The sequence below is a fragment of the Carcharodon carcharias genome, chromosome 15, assembly GCF_017639515.1.
Source record: "Carcharodon carcharias isolate sCarCar2 chromosome 15, sCarCar2.pri, whole genome shotgun sequence".
Taxonomy (NCBI): Eukaryota; Metazoa; Chordata; class Chondrichthyes; order Lamniformes; family Lamnidae; genus Carcharodon; species Carcharodon carcharias.
The window spans coordinates 84,967,781-84,977,976 of NC_054481.1; positions in this window are offsets into that span (position 1 = coordinate 84,967,781).

Genomic DNA, 10,196 nt, shown 5'->3' on the forward strand with positions numbered 1-10,196 from the left:
GGGTATCTTGCTTGAACCTGCTGAGGAGCTTGAGGTTGGGCTTCCCTCCGCCTGTACGTACCCTCTCTGCTTGGTTATGGCTTTCCTTCTCCTGAAAGGGCAGAGGAGCATTGATTAGTCCACCCTGTACCTGCAGCTCCATTGCTGCCTGGCCAACACCACCTGAGGAACACCTCGCAGGGCTCATCTGAGTCTTGGCCTTCGAGCCGCACGACAGTCAGTCCAAGCAGCCAGGGCTCACCCCCTTGGCCAGCTCTGGCATCACTGACAGTTGGCACTCAGACTCTAACACCCCTGAGGTCGTCAGCGGGACCGCCAGACCTTAAATTTTTCTGCACACTGACCCATGCCATCAGGTTACTCACCCTTCCTAAGCGCAGCAGATCATTGAAACGTTTCTGGCACTGCACCATTGAGCGCCACACCATGTCACAGCTGTACACCAGCGCTGCCACCTCCTCCCATGCCCTGTATGGGAGGTGTGGTGGCCTCCTCCTCCAATCTCTGGGGACAAGGGTGTCCCTCCTGGTGGCCACCTCCTCCAGGTGGACAGCAGGGAAAAACAGCGGGCCGAGTGCCCATGTGACCTGCCCTCCCGCCTGCCATGTCCAGCTGCACTCAACTCTATCACTGCGGTTTGGGAATGCAGAGGAGACATCCTTCTGTGGCAGCCTTCCAGGGGCCGTCTTGGCCATTTTTAAACTGGCCGCCGGGTCACCATTGGACCCTGCAGCCGACAGGCCCCCACTCCTGCTTGGCCCACCCCGGCCAGTGCACAAGTTTCATGTTAATTGGCCCACCAGCGTGAAATCGCAGTTGGAGGTTGATCGCCGATGGTGAACTGTTTCCTGGTCACTCCCGGGCCCGCCCATCACACCCGCCCGATGACCTCAAAATCCTGCCCCACTTTTCTACCTCTCTTCAGCTCTGAAGAAGCTTCATGCGGACTCGAAACGTTAACTCTGTTTCTCTCTCCACAGATGCTGCCAGACCTGCTGAGTTTTTCCAGCACTTTCTGTTTTTATTTAAGTTTAAGAGGAGATTTGATACTGGTGTTTAAAATCATGAACGAGTGGTTAGGATTTGAAATCTGCTGCCTGATAGGATGATGAATACAGAGTCAGTAGTAACTCTCAAAAGGGAATTGGATACATACTTGAAGGAGAAAAATATTGCAGGGATTTAGGAAGGGAGTGGGAAAGTGGGACTAATGGAATTTGAGTTTGAGGGAGCTGCTACAGATTTGATGGGCTGAAAGACTTGTGCTGTGCTATTCTATATGATGTGTGCTTAAAGTAAGTTAAAAATCTTGCATCTGCAATTCACTTCTTGTAAAAACATATTTGCCTATTTAAACACGCCACACTGTAATTATAGGATTTGGCTGGTGGTACTGCAGTACTACTTCAGTTTTGTATGTTTTCAACCTTTAACACAAAAATACTTCAAAGCTGTGACCATCTCTACCTTCCCACAAACTTTATCAAAATATTTTATAAAAGTAAGTAAGAACAGAATATGTGGACTGAATTATCTCTGCATTCCCTGGTGCAGTTATCCCTCAATCACCCATTAACCCCTCTCTCAAATTAAATATGCGGAGATTGCACAGGAACGTACACCCACAAGGGTCAACCTATCCTTGCGAGCAATCCAACCTTAAGACTCATCTGCATAAAACTACCACGTTCGGAAATAATTTTTCCTGCTCCGAACTGGCCTCAGGAAGGCCCTTATAGGCAGCAGCGAGCAGGTGAACAGGAGGGGGACAAACCTCATCGGTCCACGGTAATATTGTGGAGTCTCAAGGAACTTCTTGCCACATGTGTGCACTGATGCATGTACATGCTCTGGTATATAGAAATTTGAACAGACTGCAACAATAATCATTTACATAGTAAAATATCTCAAAATGCTTCCCAGGAACATTACAGAACTAAACGACAGCAAGCCACAAAAGCAGGCATTAGGACAGGTGACCAAAAGATTGATCAAAGAAGTGGGTTTTGCAGTGCATCTTAAAGGAGCAGAGGGAGGTAGAAAGGCAATGAGGCTTTTGTGAATTGAAAACACAGTCACCAATGGTAGAGTAATCAAACTTATGGAGGTGCAAGAGGCCAGAATTGGAGGAGTGCAGAGATCTCAGAGGGTTGTAGGGCTGGAGGAAATTACAGAGATAGGGAAGGGTGAGACATGAAGGAATCTGAAACGAAGGATGAGAATTTTAACATTGAGGTGTTGCTTAACTGGGAGCCAATGTAAATCAGCAGCAGCACTTTGAAGGTACATGAGGTTATGGACGGATGCTCATTAGAAGACAAAAACAGGATTACCTGGAAAAACTCAGCAGGTCTGGCAGCACTGGCGGAGAAGAAAAGAGTTGACGTTTCGAGTCCTCATGACCCTTTGACAGAACTGAGTGAATATTAGGAGAGGGGTGAAATATCAGCTGGTTTAAGGTGGGGGGTGGGGGGAGAGAAGTGGGGGGGGTGTTGTTGTAGGGACAAGCAAGCAGTGATAGGAGCAGATTATCAAAAGATGTCACAGACAAAAGAACAAAAGAACACAGGTGTTGAAGGTGGTGATATTATCTAAACGAATGTGCTAATTAAGAATGGATGGCAGGGCACTCAAGGTACAGCTGTAATGGGGGTGGGGTGGAAAGACTAGCAGGGCATAAAAGATTTAAAAATATTGGAAATAGGTGGGAAAAGGAAAATCTATATAAATTATTGGAAAAAGCAAAAGGAAGGGGGAAGAAATGGAAAGGGGGTGGGGATGGAGGAGGGAGTTCAAGATCTAAAGTTGTTAAATTCAATATTCAGTCCGGAAGGCTGTAAAGTGCCTAGTTGGAAGATGAGGTGCTGTTCCTCCAGTTTGTGTTGGGCTTAAATTGAACAATGCAGCAAGCCAAGGACAGACATGTGGGCAAGAGAGCAGTGTGCAGTGTTAAAATGGCAAGCGACAGGGAGTTTTGGGTCTTTCTTGTGGACAGACCGCAGGTGTTCTGCAAAACGGTTGCCCAGTTTACGTTTGGTCTCTCCAATATAGAGGAAACTCCATTGGGAGCAACGAATGCAGTAGATTAAGTTGGGGGAAATGCAAGTGAAATGCTGCTTCACTTGAAAGGAGTGTTTGGGCCCTTGGACAGTGAGGAGAGAGGAAGTGAAGGGGCAGGTGTTACATCTTTTGTGTGGGCATGGGGAGGTGCCATAGGAGGGGGTTGAGGAGTAGGGGGTGATGGAGGAGTCGACCAGGGTGTGCTGGAGGGAACGATCCACACAGAATGCCGCCAAAGGGAGTGAAGGGAAGATGTGTTTGGTGGTGGCATCATGCTGGAGTTGGCGGAAATGGCGGAGGATGATCCTTTGAATGCGGAGGCTGGTGGGGTGATAAGTGAGGACAAGGGGGACCCTATCATGTTTCTGGGAGGGAGGAGAAGGCGTGAGGGCGGATGCGCGGGAGATGGGCCGGACACGGTTGAGGGCCCTGTCAATGACCGTGGGTGGAAAACCTCGGTTAAGGAAGAAGGAGGACATGTCAGAGGAACTGTTTTTGAAGGTAGCATCATCAGAACAGATGCGACGGAGGTGAAGGAAGTGAGAGAATGGGATGGAGTTCTTACAGGAAGCAGGGTGTGAGGAGCGGTAGTCGAGGTAGCTGTGGGAGTCGGTAGGCTTGTAATGGATATTGGTGGACAGTCTATCACCAGAAATTGAGACAGAGAGGTCAAGGAAGGGAAGGGAAGTGTCAGAGATGGATCATGTAAAAATGATGGAGGGGTGGAGATTGGAAGCAAAATTAATAAATTTTTCCAAGTCCCAACGAGAGCATGAAGCAGCACCAAAGTAATCATCGATGTACCAGAGAAAGAGTTGTGGGAGGGGGCCGGAGTAGGACTGGAACAGGGAATGTTCCACATATCCCATAAAGAGACAGGCATAGCTGGGGCCCATGCGGGTACCCATAGTCACACCTTTTATTTGGAGGAAGTGAGAGGAGTTAAAGGAGAAATTGTTCAGTGTGAGAACAAGTTCAGCCAGGCGGAGGAGAGTAGTGGTGGATGGGGATTGTTTGGGCCTCTGTTCGAGGAAGAAGCTAAGGGCCCTCAGACCATCCTGGTGGGGGATGGAGATGTAGACGGATTGGACGTCCATGGTAAAGAGGAAGCGGTTGGGGCCAGGGAACTGGAAATTGTTGATGTGACGTAAGGTGTCAGAGGAATCATGGATGTAGGTGGGAAGGGCCTGCACAAGGGGAGAGAGAAGGGAGTCAAGATAATGAGAAATGAGTTCCATGGGGCAGGAATTAGCTGACACGATTGGTCTACCGGGACAGTCCTGTTTGTGGATTTTAGGTTGGAGGTAGAAGCGGGCCGTCCGAGGTTGGGCAACTATCAAGCTGGAAGCTGTGGGAGGAAGATCTCCAGAGGAGATGAGGTCAGTGACAGTCCTGGAAACAATGGCTTGATGTTCAATGGTGGGGTCATGGTCCAGGGAGAGATAGGAGGAAGTGTCTGCGAGTTGACGCTCAGCCTCCGCGAGGTAGAGGTCAGTGTGCCAGACAACAACAGCACCACCCTTGTCAGCGGGTTTGATGACAATGTCAGTGTTGGACCTGAGAGAATGGAGTGCAGTAAGTTCAGAGAGAGACAGATTAGAATGGGTGAGAGGAGCAGAGAAATTGAGACGACTTATGTCGCGCCGACAGTTCTCAATGAAAAAATCAAGAGAAGGTAAGAAACCAGAGGGAGGGGTCCAGGTGGAGGGAGAATATTGTCTCAATTTCTGGTGATAGACTGTCCACCAATATCCATTACAAACCTACCGACTCCCACAGCTACCTCGACTACAGCTCCTCACACCCCGCTTCCTATAAGGACTCCATCCCATTCTCTCACTTCCTTCACCTCCGTCGCATCTGTTCTGATGATGCTACCTTCAAAAACGGTTCCTCTGACATGTCCTCCTTCTTCCTTAACCGAGGTTTGCCACCCACGGTCATTGACAGGGCCCTCAACCGTGTCCGGCCCATCTCCCGCGCATCCGCCCTCACGCCTTCTCCTCCCTCCCAGAAACATGATAGGGTCCTCCTTGTCCTCACTTATCACCCCACCAGCCTCCGCATTCAAAGGATCATCCTCCGCCATTTCCGCCAACTCCAGCATGATGCCACCACCAAACACATCTTCCCTTCACCCCCCCGGCGGCATTCCATAGGGATCATTCCTTCCAGGACACCCTGGTCCACTCCTCCATCACCCCGTACTCCACAACCCCTACCTATGGCACCTCCCCATGCCCACACAAAAGATGCAACCATCCAATGGCCCAAACACTCCTTTCAAGTGAAGCAGCATTTCACTTGCATTTCCCCCAACTTAGTCTACTGCATTCGTTGCTCCCAATGCGGTCTCTACATTGGAGAGACCAAACGTAAACTGGGCGACCGCTTTGCAGAACATCAACGGTCTGTCCGCAAGAAAGACCCAAACCTCCCTGTCACTTGCCATTTTAACACTCCACCCTGCTCTCTTGCCCACATGTCTGTGCTTGGCTTGCTGCATTGTTCCAGTGAAGCCCAACGCAAACTGGAGGAACAGCACCTCATCTTCCGACTAGGCACTTTACAGCCTTCCGGACTGAATATTGAATTCAACAACTTTAGGTCTTGAACTCCCTCCTCCATTCCCACTCCCTTTCTGTTTCTTCCCCCTTCCTTTTGTTTTTTCCAATAATTTATATAGATTTTTCTTTTCCCACCTATTTCCATTATTTTTAAATCTTTTATGCCCTGCTAGTCTTTCCACCCCACCCCCACTAGAGCTGTACCTTGAGTGCCCTGCCATCCATTCTTAATTAGCACATTCGTTTAGATAATATCACCACCTTCAACACCTCTTTTTTCTTTTGTCTGTGATATCTTTTGATTATCTGCTCCCATCACTGCTTGCTTGTCCCCCCAACTTCTCTCCTCCACACCCCACCACCTTAAACCAGCTTATATTTCACCCCTGTTCTAAATATTCACTCAGTTCTGTTGAAGAGTCATGATGACTCAAAATATCAACTCTTTTCTTCTCTGCCGATGCTGCCAGACCTGCTGAGTTTTTCCAGGTAATTCTGTTTTTGTTTTGGATTTCCAGCATCTGCAGTTTTTTGTTTTTATGATCGTTAGAAGGCTGGCCAGGAGAGCATTGGAATTCTATAAACAAGCAGTACAATCGCCACTTCACACAGAGGAGTTTATAGGAATTCCTTTTTCAAATGATGAACGCAGCAGTTGGAAAATCAACAGTTTGGACATTTAATAACATTGGGAGTAATTTTTTTGCCTGGTTTGCATTACATCTAAATTAACAGAGTGTAAATTAGACAGCTTCTACAGTGCACTTTGCTCCCCCAGGTTACCCAAGTGGTGAAGATGAAAGTGGGCCTCAGTATCTTTCATTATTGTGAGGGCATAGAATGTACAGAGTGCAGTTTAATTACTAATCAGGGTAAAAAACTAATTCTACATCAAGAACATCAATGACTTCCCAGCTAACACGATAGATATACTGTCCTGAGGTGTTAATATCAGTTAAAATATTGTTCACGGACAAATTGGTGAAAATGATTTATATTCATCCTCTTGTTCCCGACTGTCCTCTGACCCTATTTTGGGACTTACCTCCAACAGACTGGAATTTCTCTAGCTACAGTAATGGGCCTCGGTGCCGGCCAATCTTCTGACTTCAGGAGATCCATATCGTAGAGGTGCTGCTTCTAAAAGGGCCCAAATATTATAAAAGGCACTTGGGCTTCTGCAAACCATCAGCTTATGTGTGAATGCAAGAGTCAATTAGTAGAAAACAATTCTATACCACCTTCTGCTACCATCGTAACAGTGAATGTCAGAGACTAACAGGCAGTCTTTGTATCCAGTATTAACAAGGCACGTGGTTACTTGGAAGATGAGTATATTATACACCCCTAGGCCTGAGGGTAGAAAATTGGAGGGAGTTGACTGGTGCTCCAAGTGTGCTCCCTGAATAATATTGCACCCTCAGTTCTGAAGAAAAGTCATACGGACTTGAAACATTAACTCTGTCTTTCTCTCCACAGATGCTGTCAGATCTGCTGAGTTTTTCCAGCAATTTTTGCTTTTGTTTCAGATTTCCAGCATCTGTAGTATTTTGCTTTTATTTTGTACCCTCGTATTCCCTGGATTTTTTTTTTTAGATATGTTCATGGGATTTGGGCATTGCTGGCTAGGTCAGCATTTATTGCCCATCCCTAGTTGCCCTTGAGAAGATGGTGGTGAGCTGCCTTCTTGAATCACTGCAGTCCATGTGGTGTAGGTACACCCACAGTGCTGTTAGGGAGGGAGTTCCAGTTATTTGACCCAGCGACAGTGAAGGAACGGCAATATATTTCCAAGTCAGGATGGTGAGTGACTTGGAGGGGAACTTCCACGGGGTGGTGTTTCCATCTATCTGCTGGCCTTTTCCTTCTAGATGGTAGTGGTTCTGGGTTTGGATGGTGCTGTCTAAGGAGGTTTGTTGAGTTCCTGCAGTGCATCTTGTAGGTGCTACACACTGCTGCTACTGTGTGTCGGTGGTGGAGAGAGTAAAGGTTTGTGAAAGGGGTGCCAATTAAGTGGGTTGCTTTGTCCTGGATGGTGTCAAGCTTCTTGAGTGTTGTTGGAGGTGCACTCATCCAGGCAAGTGAAGAGTATTCTGTCAAACCCCTGACTTATGCCTTTGTAGATGGCAGACAGGCTTTGGGGAGTCAGGAGGTGAGTTACTCGCTGCAGGATACCTAGCCTCTGACTTGCTCTTGTAGCCACAGTGTTTTTTTGGCTAGTCCAGTTCAGTTTATGGTCAATGACAACTCCCAGGATGTTGACAGTATGGTATTCAGTGATAGTAATGCCACTGAATGTCAAGGGGAGATGGTTAGATTTTCTCTTGTTGGAGATGGTCATTGCTTGGTACTTGTGTGGCACGAATGTTATTTGCCCTTTTCAGCCCAAGCCTGGATATTGTCCAGGTCTTGCTGCATTTGGACATGGACTGCTTCAGTATCTGAGGAATCACGAATGGTGCTGAACATTGTGGCAATCATCAGCGAACATCCCCACTACTGACCTATGACAGAGGGAATATGCTAAATAAACTACTGTGAGAAATTGATTGTGCAATTTGGGCCAATCTTTTTTGCTCACGTTAGCAGTTCAAGCGAAAGCCACTTATATACATGTGCCCCCCTCATCTAGGCAAAGTCAGTTAATGCCCCTGAAAAGGGAATGTTTATTAAATTCAGGTCAGGACAGGCTTGAGCTCTGCAATGATATCTCATCTCTCCTATCCTCTTCTAATACTGAGCACTAGGTGAAGAATGATAACTTGCCTTCAATATTGGAGAGCCACTGGTGTCCATCACATTGTATCTGCAGAATGTCCAATGTACAGTGTGCAATACAAAAACTCACCAAAGCTACTTGAACACTTTCTCCTATAAGATTCCCATACCCAAAAAACTGCTGAGGTTGGTCAGTTGAAATTTTCATGACTGAAGTTTCTTGGTTTTTATGAGACAAGGTTATCAACGCATGTGCACCAAACATGGGTGAATGGAGTTGACGTACAAATCAGCCATGGCATCACTCTTTGCATAAGAGACTCAAGAGGCTAACTGAAACACTGCTGTTCCTTGGTGACCTCTCCTACATGTAGTATGAGCATCTGGCATATATAGGCTTAATGTGGGACTGAGTGCAGTGCTGACCACAAAGGGATATAAGAGAGCTCATGACCCATATCCAGGGTCAGTAGAGTGTTGGACAGAACCATGTGTACCAGCAAGCATTGAGGCATTTCCAAGCTTGTACCCTTTACTGTATATTTGTAAATAGTTCTAAGAATCAAGAAAAACTTACATTTAACCTATGGTTGACTATGAAGACTTCTTCAGACATAAATGAACTGTTACCAACACCCTAAACATGTTGACAGCTTCTGGAAAACCCCCAAAACCCTGCAGAAAGACAGAGAAAAGCTAAAATGCTGGAAGACTGAGAAAAAAATCAGTAAATCAGTCTTCCTGAAAAGAAGATACAGAAGCAGAGGTGCAGAGGAAAAAAATCACCAGTACAAAGCTCCAAAGAAAGGCTTTTGGAAGCTGGAGGCAGAAATTTAAAATTCCTTACTGCAGTAGAAGACTCCATTGAATCTCCTGTAGCAAGTCCTGAGAAATCTTTCAATAATTCAGAGTCAGCAGTGCAGGTTGAAAAAAACCATCATTAAACCCAATCCCCATGTGCCTGAACACGTGGTAGCCGAGCTCAGTCTGAAACTGAAAAAATAATTAATTAAATAATCCAGGAGAATTGCTACTTCTACACTCTGCTGAGAGCAAGCAAAAGCCAGGATTTGATAAATTTGCGATTTTAAAGTAAAATGCTGAGCAAGAGAACTCTGCAGGCAGTCAATCCAGGCAGCCCTTGTTGAAATTCCTTTCTTCAAGCTGAGCATGATCATTATTGTAATGGGACCCACCCAAACCAGCAAGCATGGGAAATCCCTTTGTCTCCAAGTGAATGGTGACTGACCCCATCTTGAAATTCAGAAAGGTCTTAAAGCAGAAGCTACACTTTTAAAAATTAAACATTGGATAGAAATTTCATTCTTCCAAATCAGTTCAGACTCATCCAAGGCCCAGATCAATCACATAGTTGGAAACTTTGGTGGAAAAGATTCCCAAGACATAGAATCGCTTTAGGTTTAGATAAAAATGTTAGAAGCAGAGCAGGTTAACATACTGCTTTATTCGGTATGCATAGTTGCGGACAGCAGAGTAGTGGACAACGCACTTTCAGACATCATGCAAGCAAAGGAAGATCTAACCCTGCAAAAGGCAATCCTGAGCGTTAGGCAGTCAAAACTCTGTGAGCAGCACAGATCCATTTTAAGGGGCCAAAATAAACCACGATGCAGAGGCCAACTCAATCATTGAGCAACAAAGACACAGGGACACTCCAGGCCAGAGACATAATCGCTGAACTGGCCAGCTGAGTAACCATGCCAACGGTGTGGAGCAAAGCGCTGCCACAGGCAAGACCAATGTCCTACAATTTCAGCCCGATACTTTCAGTGCAACAGGACTGGACACTATGGCAAACTGTGCACTTCAAAACTCTGAAAGCACAGAAGG